At 41.0% G+C, this 17,634-nt stretch overlaps 1 protein-coding gene and 1 pseudogene across 2 annotated transcripts in view; one reads left to right on the top strand and one right to left on the bottom strand.

The window, feature by feature from the left end:
* Window positions 1–17,634, top strand: part of CHCHD3 (coiled-coil-helix-coiled-coil-helix domain containing 3) — a 287,932-nt gene that overhangs the window by 188,844 nt on the left and 81,454 nt on the right. The gene's annotated exons all lie outside the window — the stretch shown is intronic.
* On the bottom strand, window positions 8,101–9,143 carry LOC115851691 (heterogeneous nuclear ribonucleoprotein A1-like; annotated as a pseudogene).

Genomic DNA, 17,634 nt, shown 5'->3' on the forward strand with positions numbered 1-17,634 from the left:
CCTCGCTCCCCAGGACATCTAGAGATATGAGTTCTTTGATGATCAGTGTATCTTGCATGTCTGACTTCTCAATTATGAATTGAATTGATTTGCTCTACTGAATGCACTTTGCTTTTGGCGTTCATGAGAATGGTGGGGTTTGGCACAGCATGAAGAGAGCTGTAAAAGGCCTGGTGGCTTGAGGAGCTGAGGGAGATCAGAGAGCTTAGTTGGGTACTGTTACAGTGTTCAGATCAACAGGGTAGTGGGGTATGTATTGCTTTCAGGCTACAGGCTCCTCTGGATTTCAGCAGCTATTTACATACACATTGCAGGCAACCGCATACAATTAAGGAGGAGAGGGAATTATACAAGCTGAGCAGAAGAGAGCAGGGCAAAGAGAATGGTGAAAAATAAATTGTCATTAAGAAGAAAAGTACTTTACTAGTTCATCACCTGTGGAGAGAGTTGCTAATTAAATTCTAAGGTCATGCTTACATCAAATGAGCAATTTTTAAAAGCCTTTTTACTTGTAGTGGGTGGCATATCTTCTATTGCATCACAGTGTTGGGCTCATCTGTATGATTAATTGGCTTTTATGATTGCTTGACGACTTCTTTGTCATTAGTACCTTCATTTCTGTGTTCCTCTTTGCAAAGCTTGGGGGAAAAATAATGCCAAGAATGATAATAAAGAGAAATGACAACAGAACAGATTATTGCCAGCCCAGTGTGTTCCTTATGCGAAGAAATTATTATGCATTTTTACTACCAGATGAAGTCTGTCACTGTAAAAATATTTCATTGAGCAGAGCTGGGTCAGCCATTTCAAGGGATTAATACAGGGTAGAATCACAGACCACTGACATCTGAGATCCTAAAACATAAACAATCTATTTTGGGGTAGGGCGATAACTGCTTAAACTCAATTTATGGGATAAAAAAACCCCTTCGATGTTTTCCCCCTGAGGTGCTTTCTAAACAGTTGTCAGTGATTCTAGGTCATATGGGTAGCTGATATATACACTAAATAATGTGTATGTTTTGGCCATGCACTGTGATATAGCAAATTTAACACAGTAGTTAAAAGCATAACTTTGTGGTAGATATGCCTCCGTAGGTTATGCTAGTTTGCATTTGTCGGCCTAGAGAGAGAGATTATTCCTTCGACACTTGGAAATTTTGTACTGGCCTCCTCATTCATCTTGAAATCAAGGCAGTTTCTCTGTGGTTTCTGTAGTTACCGAGGGTTGCAGAAGGATAAGCCTCTCTGGTCCAGGAGTTTGGATGTTGAAGGCATAGAAGCCAATGTCACTTTTAATCATAATACCATTAAAAACGGCAGAGGTTTCAGCAAAGTGGTTTTCAGCATGTACCTTCAGTTGCTCTGAGATTTTTTTTTTTATCATTAACAAGTAATGATAGTTCAAATAAATGCACTTAGATGTTAATTGTTAGGTAGAGAAATTAATAAGGCCCAATATCACCATATCCTTTGTTAATGTAATTGAAACAGTTATTTTTAACTTAGATTCAGAGACTGAACCCTTTTGCACTCTTACCGGGCTCCCTAAGGGAAGTTTATTATTGCAGATACTCCAAAAGCAGCAAGCAGGGTGGACTTTTTTTTTTCTTCTATTTTTGTTCTCTAGGGGCAAGAAAATTGATACAGTATAGTGAATATGGGGGTCTTATCCTTAATTCATTATTCAACAAGTCCTCCAAACACATTGGCTTTTCTGTTAACCTCTCTGAATTTTCTAATGGGAAATGTGGTAACCTTGGGTAACCTTGAAATGCTTTCTTAATCTGGCTTTAGGGATACGAGACTTAAATTTTTTCCAGGATGAACAGTTAAAAGTGCATCCCGTAAAAATGATCCCTTTAACTGGAGCCAGTTTTTCTATGCCTAACTTTAGAGGAAAGATTTGTAAATCATGGTATCAGCACTTAATTTGGGGCTCTATTTACCATGTAGGCTGTCAAGAAGTATTAACCTTAAGGTAAGATGAGAATGTGGAGTACAAAGCTATGGGCTGATGGCACAGAGTGTACCAGGTATTAAATAGCATTATCCACCCTGCTTGCTACAGTAAATAGGATTTCACTATTATGATGTGTCAGGGCTTTCAGTGAAATCAAATTTACAGGACACTATACTGCCATCCTCTCTGCTGAGCAGCTTTATTCTGGGATCTTGCTTTCATATCAATCCTGTTGGTAGGAAATACTTGTACCAATTGTGCGTGGAAATTATAATTTAATGATCTCTTCCTTTTCTCTATTCAGATCTTAGAATGGACCACTGTGCTTTGCAGCGATAGCCCCAGGGCTCCAGCTTTAAAGCCCAGTATTGCCTTTTTTGAGTACTTGTCATGATCATAAGTGCTAAGATGCCAACAGTATGGGTTGCTTACTTTCTCAGCTCTTCACGTTTCCTTTACCTTGTGAAAGACTCTACAGTAAAATAGATTCTGTTTACCATGACAGTTTTTAAAATGGTATGCCACTTGAATGTGTAAAGACAAGGTAAGAAATAAAGTGTTATGAAATCCAGGGAATATTAATTCCACTTTTAAAGATTCTGTTCATTTTGTCTGGGGGGCTCAGTAGGCTGTCTTATTTGAAAAGCAGTTAATATCCTCTTTCCTTTCTTTGGAATCTTTTCTTGTTATTGATAAGAATATTGCACCCAGGAAGTCATTCTGCATTTCCTGTGTATTTCCTGTGTATTTGATTGAAAATGAGCTAAATCTCTTAAATTTTCTTTGCATCCAATTTCATAATTAGTGATTGTTTTGCTTCTTGGTATCTTGTTTATTTATATATTTCAAGTGTACTCCATTTAGGCAGACCAGCTAGTGCTTATTTCCCTATTTTACTGACTAAAAAATTAAAATACATGAATATTAATTTTTTTAAAGGAAATTGCAGGGCTGGCGTTAGAAGATGCACTTGAATCCCAGTTTTATGTTCAGACCATGAGCCAGCTGTGCCTCTATAAGGGATTATGTTTCAACACATTAGCTTCATTAAGAAAGATATATTTGGTCATTAAAACATTTGCAAATAGTGTTATCTCTTAACATCATCAAGTAAGAAGTGCCCATATCTGAACTTGGCATATAAAAGCAGGTTGGCACGGTAAGGTCAGCATTTAATGAAGGGAATCTAAATCCAGGCTGGCCATGGAGACTAACATAGGAGTTTGACCTTGGTCATTCTTATCAGAATTTGGGGTGGAGGGCGCTAGAGGGGGTCATTGGCATTCACCATTCATTCAAACACACATTTGTTAAGTTCCTCCAGTGAGCCAGGCACTGTACGTAGATATAGTGATGAACACAAATGGTACAAACACCTGTTGGCATCTGGTACAGAGCTTTTAATTGCCACAGTGGATCCGTGGAGGCTTTGCCAGACTGTTTTCCAGAGCAGAAATACTTTGTGAGGAGTAGCTGCTACTTTTTGTCCCTTAAAGGTCTAAAGATCATGGGATTTAAAGTGGAATTTAGTGGGTTGAAGAGATTCGTCAGGTTAAATGCTCAGGTAAAGACCCAGTGAACTGGGACTTCTCTGGTGGCGCAGTGGTTGAGAATCCGCCTGCCAATGCAGGGGACACGGGTTCGAGCCCTGGTCCGGGAACCCACGTGCTGCGGAGCAACTAAGCCCGTGTGCCGCAACTACTGAACCTGTGCTCTAGAGCCCATGAGCCACAACTCCAGAGCCTGCACACCACAACTACTGAAACCCCCGTGCCTAGAGCCCGTGCTCCGCAGCAAGAGAAGCCACCGCGATGAGAAGCCCGCACACTGCAACGAAGAGTAGCCCCCGCTCACCACAACTAGAGAAAGCCTGCTCACAGCAACGAAGACCCAACGCAGCCAATAAATAGATAGATAGATAGGTAGACAGACCCAGTGAACTGGTTGTGTTAAATAGCTATATTTGAAAATAAATGTTAATTATGTAAGTTCCATGAAGACCAGAACTCTTTCCACTTTTTGATCACCATGATAGTGCCTGGCACATAATAGGCACTAGATAACTTTTAAAATTAATGTGTTAGTCAGGAGGTGGGATGGGTGCCTTGGCCAAATAATTTTGAAGAGTGCTAAGCTTAACTAAGCAGAACAGATTTCTTTACTGTAGGCCTTCTCAGAGTTTGTATACATTCTGAGCTTCCAAGATGAGGATACTGCATGCCATGTTTCAGCATTAAACCATAGAGTCTTTTTTTTCAAGAAACACTCATTAACTTATCCCAGTACACCATCTGAGATTTTCTGTGCCCTGCATAATGCCAGGACTTACATTTTTTTTGAGTCCTTCCTTATCTGCATCCTAGAATGTAGAGGTCGGGCAGCCATAGAAGTTTGTTGATAGAGTTCCTAATTTGAGGGCTTCTGAGGACCTGCAGCCGTCCTGGAATTGCCTGCCTTTGTACGGTGTTGCAGAAGGGTGGACAGAAGAGGAAGAGGCCTAGGGATTCTAAAGTTCCTCTGGAGGGCTGTGTTCTGACTCTAAACTGTCTTCATAATCTCTGGCCTATCTAAGAGTCTTTGAGAAAGCTGTACCCATGGTAGCTCAGTTTCATCAGGGCCCTCCCACCACAGGACACAGAATCACGCCCATTAACCCAAGAGTCATACATCCTCATGTGAAGAATTGGGCACACAGAATGCCACCAAGGATCCAGGCTCGCAGTAGGATTTTCCTTCTTTTTCATGGAATGAAGTAGGAGGGTAATCAGATTTGATAAATATTTAATTACCACTGTGGGTCTTTAACCCAAAAGTGTTTACCAAGATCTAGAGCTGGAGGAACAAGCAAAAGTTGTATCAATATCTTCCACTCCTTCAGAGTCTCGAGTTTTCTGTGACCGTTCAGAAAGAGGTTTGGAAGCAGTAAGGTTTGCTTGCCTAGGTCAGAAAGTAGTGCAGTCTTTGTATCCTAGGAAGTTGAATGAAGGTCAACAATCCTGCTCTGTAATCTCATTCAGCTTCAGAGACGGTTAAGCTCAAGAGTCCAGGGAGGACAGTGTGACCACAGCACTGCCCGCTCACGACTTGTAGTTTCACATGAGATCTATGAGGGTGGGAACCCTGTCTGTTCACTGCTCTGTCCCTAGCCCCTGCAACAGAGCCTGGCACATAGTAGGTGCCTGACAGATCTTTGTTGAGTAAATGAATAAAGGAGTTTTCAGCAGGTGAAAGGCTTTAATCCCAGAAGTGGCCCAGGTACCTTAGATATGCATCTTCCAGGTGCACCTCACCTCAAGTTACACCTTACCCTGCAAGTTTCCTAGAGATTCAGGTGAGGGTCCTTCTGCTCCAGCCATGCCAGCTACTGATAGTAATGCAGCTGCATATCTTATTTACATAAAATGAAATAGTCAGTGCAGATGCTACTATTTGGGCGCAAACCTTTGAAGTAAATTAAATCATATTGCCTAAGTGATGTTCTTATCCGTTACGTTTATGTGACTTGAGGCAGGGGTAATCAGTTTTGTCCACAAACCCTGTCCTAAATAGAATCCGAACTTCATGAGTTATCCCCAAACTTGGCTTTTGGTGAAAATGTTCCTGGGTACTTTGCACTGTGGACATCCTTGCTGTTCCAAGGCTGCTGGCCAAGAAATACAGTATTATCATCATCAGCATCATATTAAAACAGCCACCATCTATTGAGGGACTATTATAAGCCTGGCAGTACACAAAATTATTTAACACAATCATTTTAACCCCTGGACAGACCTCTAGGGGAAGGTATTTTCTTCCTTCACCACCTAACCAGTTACTGACTTTGTTCTTCAGACTCAGAGACATCAAGTAACTTGCCCTAAAGTTTCCTAGCCAGTGTAGCCAGGCCTCTGTCTCCTCACTGACAGCCTCTCCTTCTGTGTGACCAGTGGTAGACTACAATACTCCCTTGAGGTTTTCTGACATTACAGTTATTATGCAATTCCACTCCCCTTGCCCAGATTTTAGGAAGAATTTTGGTGGAAGTGGGCATGACACTTTTTGTTTAGAGCCAGTAGAGTCAAGTAACAGATTCTCAGCCATGTTTCCCTTAGCAGCATTTGTACTTGGCTTCTTACATAAACTAAGCACCAGCAGTCTTACTTAACAGTGGATCATATTCTGCAGTGAAGTGATATTAAACCTGTTTCATGATCAGATGATGGATACAATTAGTATGGCTTTAGTACCTAGACTAAACGGATAGGAGAGATGCTGACAGTAAGGAAACAGTAAAGGATCTGTAGGTTGGGCCTTAGCCTCTGAGAGGATGGAGGGAAAAGATGATGGTCCTGGAAATACCAGGGGGAGAAATAAGCAGAAATCAAAATTAAAGCCAGGCTAGATCAGCCATGGTGATGGTGAAGAGGCTTAGTGGGATGACAGCGAGAGAAGCGGGTGGAGGGTCCAAGAATGATCTTCTTGTAGCTCCCATTGCCACTTGGGCACCTTTGCCCTCACCGTCTTCCTTTGCCATGGCCTACTTTGCAAAATCATTTCTTTCTAATAGATCTCCAACGTAGCCCTTGAACTCCTGTGTCCACAGCAGTCCAGCCTACTTAGCCTGCTGTTCAGATTGCGTACATATGGAATCTTGGAGCATAAACTTCCTGCAAATTTAGGTTATTGTCACACAAATATGAGTTTACTGTCAATTTCCTTTCTCTAGTTTAAGGCCAGAGGTGTTGCTCCTATCTTACAGCTATTTGAACTTCAATTCAGGGGCTTCCCTAGGCTCTGCCTCTGAATTAACCCAAGTAATTAAATCTCAGAAAGTTAACACTCAGTCAGCTACCCTTAAGCCATTCCTGCATTTAACCTCCATGATGGTTTTCCCTCTACTGCTTCAGTGTTATTCACTAGGAAATCCCCAAGCTTGCTGTCTCTCTGTACATTGCTCTGCCCCGTGTTAGACATCCCCTGTTTAGGGGATATTGAGCACGTACTCCATGCCCCGGTATTGTGCACAGTAGGTCCTGTGATCCATGGAGTGACTAACGCAGGCACGGTTTACCTCTGCTATCTCATCCCTCCTCCTTGCCTGTCATTTCTTCTTAATATTAGTATTTCTAGAATTTAATCATAATGTAGTCTCTACCTTGCCTAGACAGACTGTAAGTGATGTGAGGTGGAGAGTGAAAATAGAAGTGAGAGAAGAGTAGTTCAAGGCTGAGAGTTAAGATCCTTGGGTAGGCAGTCCATGTGCTGAGAAGGTCTGTGTTTCTGTTTATCTAGCTATTGTTAAAATGAAATTTTAACTAGAACTACAGTGAATATTTCTGTAGTTCCAGAAAAATAATACATAATAAATTGTAAACCGTCTTTTCTCTCATGATGTAGTTGCTCTAGATTGTAGAAATTTGGCAGACATTCCTAGAACTGTTTGTTAAAATTCAATAGCATGTAATTAAAGGCAGAGACTGCCATTTCTCTGGTGGGTACATTAAAAAATTATATTATATCATTTGGATTTGACCGTGAACTCAGTTCCCAAAAGAATAATGCCAGAAAGACAAAAGGATAAGTATATTGTGCTAAATAGAGGCACAAGTTACATAAAGTAACTACATTTACAGAACTGTCAGTTATACCCTAGCTATTTAAGAGTAATTATGCAAAAGATAGTTTCTGAATGAATGTTACTCTACATGTTGCCAGATGGAAACAGTGATTCTGATGAAATCCTGGGTTTTAAGCCTTGCCAGGCAGCAGGACAAGATTGCTGATGTTTTAAAGCCTGTGTTGACTGACGATTAAAACCAGTATTAATACCTGGATGCTATGTTAGTGAAATGGAATATTTTATAGACACATAGAAGTTTACTGCTTCTTGGAACTTTTTTTTTTTTGAAGACACATTTATTCAGCGTCATGATCAGACTATTACATTTAGCAATCAACAGCATGGGTGCAAAAAAGTCTACATTAAAACCCTTTGTTGGAATGCTTTACACTTTCCACAGAACAGAAACTAAAGTAACCTGTTATACAATTAGTCACAAATACAGTCCTCGAGTTTTTTTTGCCCATACACATGAGTATTGTCTAAAACATGTCTTCTTTGAGCAGCCAGGCCCTGCCAGCGCTGTGCTTGGCTGAGTTCACAGATCTGTTGTAACCTGTAGCTTCCCTGTCACTTCTCTGGCTCTCCTCTCCTGCGAAGCTTTGTTTCCTGGCAGTAATAAAAACCTTCTGCCACTGCCACAGCTACTGCTGCTGCTGGAACCACCATAGCCACCTTGGTTTCGGGGTTTGGCAGAGTATTGACCTCCACCACCATGGGGGCCAGAACTTCTGCCTCCAAAGTTTCCTCCTTTCATGGGTCCAAAATTTGAAGATTGATTGTTGTAACTGCCAAAATCATTGTAGCTTCCACCACCTCCAAAATTGCTTCCATCATTACCAGATCCATTACAGCCATCCCCACTGCCACCATATCCACCACCACCGCGGCTGCCACCAAAGCCACCTCGACCACTGAAGTTTCCTCCACGACCAAAGTTGTCATTCCCACCAAAACTACCTCCACGACCACCACCAAAGTTTCCAGAACCACTTCGACCTCTTTGGCTGGATGAGGCACTAGCCATCTCTTGCTGAGGTAGGGCTTTCCTTACGTCACAGTTGTAGCCATTCACAGTGTGGTATTTCTGAATGACAATCTTGTCTACAGAGTCATGGTCATCAAAGGTTACGAAAGCAAAGCCTCTCTTTTTGCCACTGCCTGGGTCAGTCACGATTTCAATCACTTCAATTTTCCCCTACTGTTCAAAGTAATCTCTTAGATGATGTTCTTCAGTGTCTTCTTTAATGCCACCAACAAAAATCTTTTTCACAGTTGAGTGGGCACCAGGCCTTTGAGAATCTTCTCTTGAGACAGCCCTCTTTGATTCCCCAACTCTTCCATCCACCTTGTGTGGCCTTGCCTTCATGGCCGCATCCACCTCCTCCACAGTGGCATATGTGACAAACCCGAAGCCTCTGGAGCGTTTGGCGTTTGGATCCCTCATCACCACACAGTCTGTGCACGCTCCCGGCTGCTCACAATGGCTCTCAGGCTCTCATCGGTTGTTTCGGAGCTCAAACCTCTGATGAAGAGCTTCCGCAGCTGTTCGGGCTCTTTGGGTGACTCTGACTTAGACATGACGACAGTGGAGGGTGGGTGGGGGAGACGTCAACGATGCTTACTCGGCGGCGTCCACGAGCAGAAAGTGCTTCTTGGAACTTTAATATTCATCTAGCACAGAAGTGTACTTTTTCAGATGAGGAAACAGAAACCTGGAGGTTTAAAAATTGGTTTTATGTAGTTGGGGAAGGGAGTGGTGGCATTGTCTACCTAGTCCTTGTAATTGTCTCATCAAATAGGTTCTAAGTTAGTGAATGAGTATTTGTTTATTTAGGTTCCTAGAAGTGATTTGTGTTGGGGTGGCCATCCCAGCTATTGCAGAGGTGACTGAAATATAATGAATACTTGGGAACCATTCCTTAGGCTTTATGAAACTTAATCAAACAAGCAATAAAATTTCACTAGCTTTGTTGATATCATGGTACAAAGCAGGCATGCAGTAGTCTTAACATTAATTGCTATACCGAATGAAAGAAATTTTCAGTAGAACTCACCTGATTGTTCTTTCAGAGGAAAGGACAGCTAAGTTGCTAGTTTGTTCCAGTTGCTCATTTTCATATACCCACAAATGCTTGTCTTCTGGTCATTACCTGCAATATTTAAGAATAACCCCAGACCTCAGAATGTTAGGGAGATGAGCTTAGATGATTCTGGAATGCATCAAAGCCTTGGGACCCCTCCACCAAAGGACCTCAAGGTAAATATAATGGCATTAAAGACAAGTGGATATGGATTCAAATGTTAGACCTCCTACGTACCAGTTCTTTGTCCTTGGAAATACCAAGTAACCTGTTTGACCCTCAGAGCCCTCATCTGTAAATTGGCTTTCAAAACATGTTTCCTGAGGGTGTGGAGAGGAAATAAAATATTATATGTGAATTTACATGGATATTAAATTAGGATAACATCAGGTATCATCATCATTAGTCTCCAGCGTCTAGGAGATTGATAATTATACACTGTTTGAGGTAACTTGTTGGGGAAAAAGAAACCCTAGAAAAAATATCTATTATTTTGTCATGTTGAAATGTTATATTGAATTTTGCCGGAAGAAATAGAATCACTGGCTCAATTGTAGGTCAGTTTTGTAAAATAGACATAATTTTTTAAAAAGCTACAATTTGGGTCTACATTATCTTTTTGATTTTCAGAGCTCTTTAATGTACTTCATTTTATCTGGTAAAAAGGGATTTCTCTTGTATGTATTTCCATTCAGATTTGGCAACCTATATGTATCAGAGATAGTAGATAGTCATCTGGATACTTTTGCGCACTTGTGCACTTATGTTTTTCTGTCATCCTCCATCTCTTGAGAGAGGCTGGGGTGAATCTTTGTCCATTGAGTTGAATGAATATAAGCCCAGCTGATGGGAGGGAAATTAAAGCAGCAACAGAAACCCAAAGCTGGTTGAACTTTCACTTTTCCAGGTTAAAAATGGCTTATTTATTAAACCCTGTGATATTATAATGTTGGAGTCCAGCTCCTCAAGACTGGGCACAAAAAGGCAAAGAAATCAGATTCCAGAGACTGGTGGTGAAGTTTGGGGGTAGCAGCTTTAAGGAAGTTGCTGGGGTATGGGGAGCATAGATCCAGGGGAGGCTGTAGAATCTGGAGGAAATTCTATACAGCTCATGTCTAGGTTGGTTCTTGTTGTTGTTTTTTAGTGTTGGCTTTTCATTTTAATCTTCTATTGGAAGCCTCTGACTTAGGATATTAATGTAGAACAAGGATTTATTTCTGCATTGTGATTTTAGGGTCAGTCTTGCAGAGTTATTTAATAAGAAGTACAGAACTAGTGGGGGGTTTTGGGGTTTTTTTTTTAAACCCTCTGCCTATTACCCATAAAATGGAATGGATGACAAGGAGGAGAGAGCATGAAAACATGAGTGAGGACAGGTCACAGGGTCGTGATGGGGCAAGAGCAAGGAGACATGCAGCGAGGAATCACAGAGGGCGTTTCCTTGACAGACACCCTCGTCTAATGGTGGATTTCACGGGGAATAACATTCCTGATTAGAAGGGTCTTTTCTTGAAAAACGAGTTTAACTTTGGATTGTATTCATGAGTGGCAGAAACCATCACTGGTGGGGTCATGGCTGCAGGAAGGTGATAGGGGGTGTTGATATCAATATTGTAAGTTTCATTTCTACAGAAAAATGTACTAGGTCAGGCTTAATTCTGGCCTGTCTCATCATTTTGTGCGGTTTATGCAAGGATCTATTAAAAGTACTCACCAAAGAGCAAAATCACTGAAGTCCTTTTAATTGTAAAACGAAGAGTCTCACCATATTGTCGGCCAGCTCAGAAGACAATCACAGTAGACTGTGTTATCTTCTTTAAAAGTGTACCTTTTTTGACTAGACTCCTCAAAAGGCAATCTGAGAATTTTCATAAAACTTAAAGACTTAAGTCTAAAACACAAAATTACCAAGCCAGTAACCTTTCAAAAAGATTTATATGTATGAAACTCTAATATGTTTCTCATGTAAATTCATTTTCATATATTTCCCACAACTTCCTGTTCTGTTTACTGTTTCTGTCTCAAAAAACAACCCAAAAAACCCAACTAGGGCTTCCCTGGTGGCACGGTGGTTGAGAGTCCGCCTGCCAATGCAGGGGACACCGGTTTGTGCCCTGGTCCAGGAAGCTCCCACATGCCGCGGAGCGGCTGGGCCTGTGAGCCATGGCTGCTGAGGCTGCGCGTCCGGAGCCTGTGCTCCGCAACGGGAGAGGCCACAACAGTGAGAGGCCCACATACCGCAAAAAACAAACAAACAAACAAAAAAAAACAACCAACTAATATTGGTTAGTCCCCTTAAATTATCTTTTATATATGTAGTTCTTATATTTTTAGTCCCTTGAATCATTGTATATTTTAATGACTAAAGTATCCAGTTGTTATAAATTATGGGCATTATAAGGATTAAACCTAGTTTCTCAGTTGTGGATGAATGTCTTTTTATTTGAATATGCGACAGTTTAAAGATAAAGGTATAAGTATCCATTGTTAATTGTTTTTTCTTTCTCTTTTTCTCTGTGGTACAAAATATGGTAAAATACCTGCTAACTCACCACCTTGAACACCCATAGGGCAGTTAAAAAAATTTCCCATAGCCTATTTTATATAATATACCTTCTGGATCATCCCATTATACAGAAAAAAAACATTTTTCTTTTGAGAAAATTACAGCTCTTAAAAGTTTATCCACATACAAAAGGAATGTGTTGGTGGCTATTCTTTATGCTGTATAGTTCTCATTATTTTTTTAAAACAAGCAATTTAGTACCCTTCTTAATAACAATTGAGAATTTTTGCTTGAACGTTTTCTCTTCTTTGTCACCACGAGCTGTTTACCAGGCTCAGTCATTCATTTCATATTTATTTAGAGTGAACTATGTGGAAGGCTCCATTTTAGACTCTGCAGATTTAACAGCGGAAAACAGGAAAAAAAATCCTCTTTTCATAAAGTTAGCACTCTGTTAATATAACACTGAATAACGAATATATTTCATGTCAAGTAGTGGTGAGTTATATGAAGAAAAATAACTCATAATAAGGGGAGAGAAAATGATAGCGTGTGGGGGGGTGGAGATGCTGTTTTACGTAGGAAGGGCTCTGATCAAGTGCCACTTGAGCAGGCACCAAGCGCCAGGCTGCGCCATGTATGGGGAAGAGCCCTCTGGCAGGTACTGTTGAGCACCAGTTGCCCAAATCTCTTGCCTTGATTCCATGCCGTTTATTGCTCTAGTGTATCCTTCACTATCTTTTCAGAAAGTGCCAGGTTTGCTTTTCAAGTACTACAGTATCTGTCTTGCCAAGTCTGGCAGACAGTGCTTATTTTGGTCTGTATTTTGTTAGCAGATCAGTTCTACGTTGAGTTCAAATGGCACTCTGATTTCAAGAGTGATTCTAATCCTTGTTCTAGAGGAATAGTAAATAGGCGCTGTGGATCGGGTAGATGAATATTGAAGTATTTTACAAAATTCCGTGTCAAGTGAAAATGTGCCTGAGTCTCCCTGTGACCTTGTACTTTTCTCCTTAGACCTCCCCCGAGCTTGCATTCCAAGTCAGCATGAATAATCCTACTTAGCTCTTTGAAAGGTAGAATGGCCACATTTATCGTGAGCCTACCATTTGCCAGTCCTCTGCCATGCACTTTACATGCCTTACTTCATTTAACCTTTCTAGCTGTTCAGGACGGTTATCCTCATTTTATAGACGAGAGTGAGGCAGAGTAATGGTGTGTACTTTATCCCAGGTCACAGAGAGAGTAAGGGGGAGAGCCAGGATTTGATCCCTGGAAGCTAAGCCCGCAATCTCACCCTTTGTCCTGCATGGACTCCTGGGAGGTTGGACTTGGGATGGGATTGCATTAGACGCAAAGAGGCTAAATAGGCTGCTTGACTCGACACCTGTTTATAATAATAGTTGGGCAAAAAGTCCTCCTCTAACCACATTTAGCCTGTGCACAGGGTGGACAGATCTGTTTTCACCACCTCCATGTTCCCTTCCCTGTTTTCACTGAGCCAAACATAAAAGGCCTAATAGCTACTCTTTGCACCTGTTGTCTTTGTACCGAGTCTCCACTTTGGGGTTGTTTTTTCTTTTTCTCCTTCTCTCACCTTTCCCTCCCCACTTTTATGTTCCTGGCACCCCACTGCCCTCTCACTTCCTCCCCATCATTAAAACAGAAAAAGGTTGGAGTCCCCGAAGTTTTCTCTACTGTGGACAGTCAGCTGAAGCTGCAGCGGTTGGGCATGACTGTAAATGTTAAAGTGACTATTCTGGAGCTTTGGGACACATGTTCATTTCTCATTCTTAGCACGGGTTATCACTCTCTTTTTTACCCTCCCTGTAAATGTTTCTCAGGACACTCAGTTATATGATTTGCTTTCCAATACATTTGGCATAATTTTAAGAGTATCTTTGTACCATAACCCTCTTTATCTGATAAATTACAGTTCATTTTAGCTGTCTGTCTTAACATTTCTGATTATAGAAAATGCAGTTTTAATAACAGAGGTATATGGTTGAATACATCCTTGTAATTAATAGAGATATTGCTGACATTGTATTTGAAAACAGTGTTCTGAACAGGATGAGCTGCAGGATAATATGAGAGTTTTCAGAACTTTTTACGTTATTTTTAAAATCTTTCAGTTATCGAGTCATTACTGTAGTTTGAAATTGAGGTTTATCACATTGCCACTCGGCTTTTGAAATTGGTATCTTTTTCAGTACAGTCAGATAGTACCAGAATCAAGAGAAAATAAGCTTTGTCTTTGTTTCAACTTGCGACACATTGCTGCTGTTCCCCACCTCCCCACTTTAGTCAACACATGTTGAGTTCTAGGTGCCAAGATTCATGGACATGGTTCCCTTTTCTTAAGGAGCCAGTAGACTATAACAGATACGTAAATGCAAGGATTATTTCCCTCTCCTCTAGTTTCTTACATACAGTGAAGCGTTCAAAAGAATTTATCTTTTTGAGATAAGGGTGTCTTCAGAAAGACTTTCACTTGGATAAAGTAAGTGATGAAACCAAATTGAAAAATCTTATTTATCATCCCATGTTGTGTAATAGAATCTGTAGGAATTGTTAACCTGTGAATCACCTCTATATTGCTTTTTATCTAAGCTGGTTACATAGAAGATAAGACAAATGAAGGAAACTGTAGCAGCTAGGTCATTATAACTGAGGTACAATTTTTATTTTTTAATGACTTGTCCTCTGGCTTTAGGTTGACATTAACTATACTGGGAGGGAGCACATGAATTAATCATTGGAAAGTTATATTGCTATGTTTCACTGGTTTCTAAGCTTTGGTTGAACATTTAAGGGGCTTTTAGTGAAGTTATCAAGTACATCGCTGCATCACTTCCATTGAGTTCGCCAACTGTGACTAAGACACTCATGGTAACGAATGAGGATCTCTTCTAGGTGGTAAACTGAGGCTCCAGGGCAGCGGCTGAACTCTGATCGTTGTTGAACTAAATGTCCATGTACAGAACAGTATGGCTGCCCAGGGTGCTCTCAGATCAGATTTAAGAGCTATTTAGAAAAAAAATGGCTTTATGAACACTTAGCTAAGAGACGTTCCTGATTGTAAAAGTGATATTCTTGCTAGTGTTTGTACTCTTTCTTATCCCCAGGATGATTCAGTGGGACTCGAGTAATATTATATCAGGAAAGCTGGAGTTCTCTGATAATACAAACTCTAAGTGTGCAAAAGACTAAATATCGATTTTTCTTTGTATAATTAGTGCTTGCACAATACTAGGCTGTTCGTGCTTTGTTGAACTGAGAGCTAAATCCCAGAAAGTTGGTATGAGAGAATCAGAAGATGAGGGCAGGGCTGGCATAGGCCAGCTGCTTGAGGAGTTGTGTCAGTGGCTGGCAGCCTCAACAGAATGCTCCTTTGCAGTATTGCTTCTGCTTTGTCACGAATGAAAGGTGTATAACAAATGTTGGTTCAAGGGGAGTGAAGCCAAAGAGGAAGGAGGAGAAAAGAATTGAAGGAAGAACTGAAAAGAAACTGAAGACAGCTGTAGTCTAAACGAGCTCCAGTATCCAGATTGGAATAACCTGCGTCTCAGCATAGAGAATTGTAGACAGGGTGGCAGCTCTGCCATGGAGTGGCCACCTCAGAAGACAGTGAGGTATCCCAGGACCGCTGGACCAAATCGTCTTTTGGCTGAGTTGAGGTAGTCTAGCCTCTAGATGACCTTCCCCTCCTCCAACTCTAATTCTTTAAACATCAGAGTATCCTAATTTTTAAAACAAGGACCCTGAGACCCAGAGAAGTTGAGTGGCTTGCCCAAGGTCACAAGCAGTCAGGTCACCCTTGGAAAGTGACCACTGTCAAGCAGAAGCCTTCAGTTCTAAATAAGCTGCCTTGTGGGGTATGCCAGTCTCCCTGTCACCATCAGTGCTTTAGGCAGAATGAGAGTGATTGCTTGTCAGGGATGTTGCAAAGAAGATTCTTGCAAAAGGATTCCATGACCTGTAAGGTCCCTTACAACTTTAAATTCTGTGATTCTAGCTCTGTTTTCATTGGTTTAGTAAGACAGTGTTCTCCCCCTAGCTCCTTAACTCCTTATAGAAATGGATCTTGGAAAGCATTTTGTTACATTTTCTATTTAAAATAACAATTAGCCTTGCATCTCAGGTACTTTCAATGGTGTATTTTACCATGTGTAGGATTCGTTGGGAATATGAGTTTATTTAGTTACACGTGAAGTGGTACTTTGGTGAAATAACATTGTGGCTTCTCACTAAACCAAAAGCTCAAGAAAGCAGAGAGCCCCTCATTTTCCCAGCTGTCAACCTGACTGATATTTTAATTTTTCTGCCCTGTAGAAAACCTCAGTCTCTTATCCAATAGATAAATGAGTGAACCCCCCAGGAAATGCAGCAGAATGTTTCTGTTTGCCAATGCAATAAATGCAGAAGCTAATAAATGTCTCCTTCCATCAGGAGGAGGCGTGTAATGAGTAAATGATGAGAAAACGAATTGAGGGAAGCAAATGATCCATCTGATCTAAGATGACAAACAGTTTCTTAATAACTTGTCCTCCAGTTGGAGAGAGGGCTTTCACCAGGCAGAGAGAATGCCTGTTGGAAATAAGCCTAGCACACGGCCATTTACATCTGGCCGCTGATGGATTTATTTAGCCTGGTTCCATTTGGGTCACACTGAGCAATAAGCTGCAATTCAAACTCAGCCTGGTTATGGCTGGCTTTCTTTGCTCTGTAATTTCTATGAATGTGTGCTGGGAAAAGGATTCATTTCAGGGCCTAATTCACATTTCTTACCCCAGATTACACTTATGTTTCACATTTGTCTTTTCAGCAAAGACCTTTTTTAGAAGTAGAGATCCAGTCTCTTTCCCTCGAGGTATGTTCAGATCACAGGGGTTTCACAAGAACTTCTTTCCTGTGGGGTGAATATGCTGTTCTTTATAATGCTTTTGTGTACCTCAGCTCTCTAAATCTCCAGGGTCTGCCTTTATGGAAACCAGCAGAATACTGTATGCTTTGTCCCTCGTGGATGGCTGCACTCTTGCTTACGGGTCTAGTTTGGAAGGACTTACACTAGGCAGAAGGCACAGTGTGATTAAGACGGAGTAAATGAGATAGGCTTTGGAAGAAAAGGAGTTGCGATCCACACTGAAGATGAGAGAGAGACTCCATGCCGGACCAAGAAGTCATTTGATGAAATGCATTTTGTCATCACCCCTTTGTGGGATCTTTCTAAGAACATTTCTCAGGAGAGTCATGGGGAAAAGATTGGCTACCAAATACCAGCAGTTTTCTGGCACAGATTTTCATGAGTATTTCTAAAAGAAGACTATCAAATTGCCTTTACTGGGTATTCCATAATTATCTTTTCTTCCCCATTCCACCTCCCCCGCCCCTGCACTTTGTCTTATTTGTATTTAAAAAAAAAAATTCTGGTATTTTTTAGTACCACACGAATGAATGCATTTCTGCAGTTGAGGAGTGA

This window comes from Globicephala melas, chromosome 9 (assembly GCF_963455315.2).
Source record: "Globicephala melas chromosome 9, mGloMel1.2, whole genome shotgun sequence".
In the NCBI taxonomy this organism is placed as follows: Eukaryota; Metazoa; Chordata; class Mammalia; order Artiodactyla; family Delphinidae; genus Globicephala; species Globicephala melas.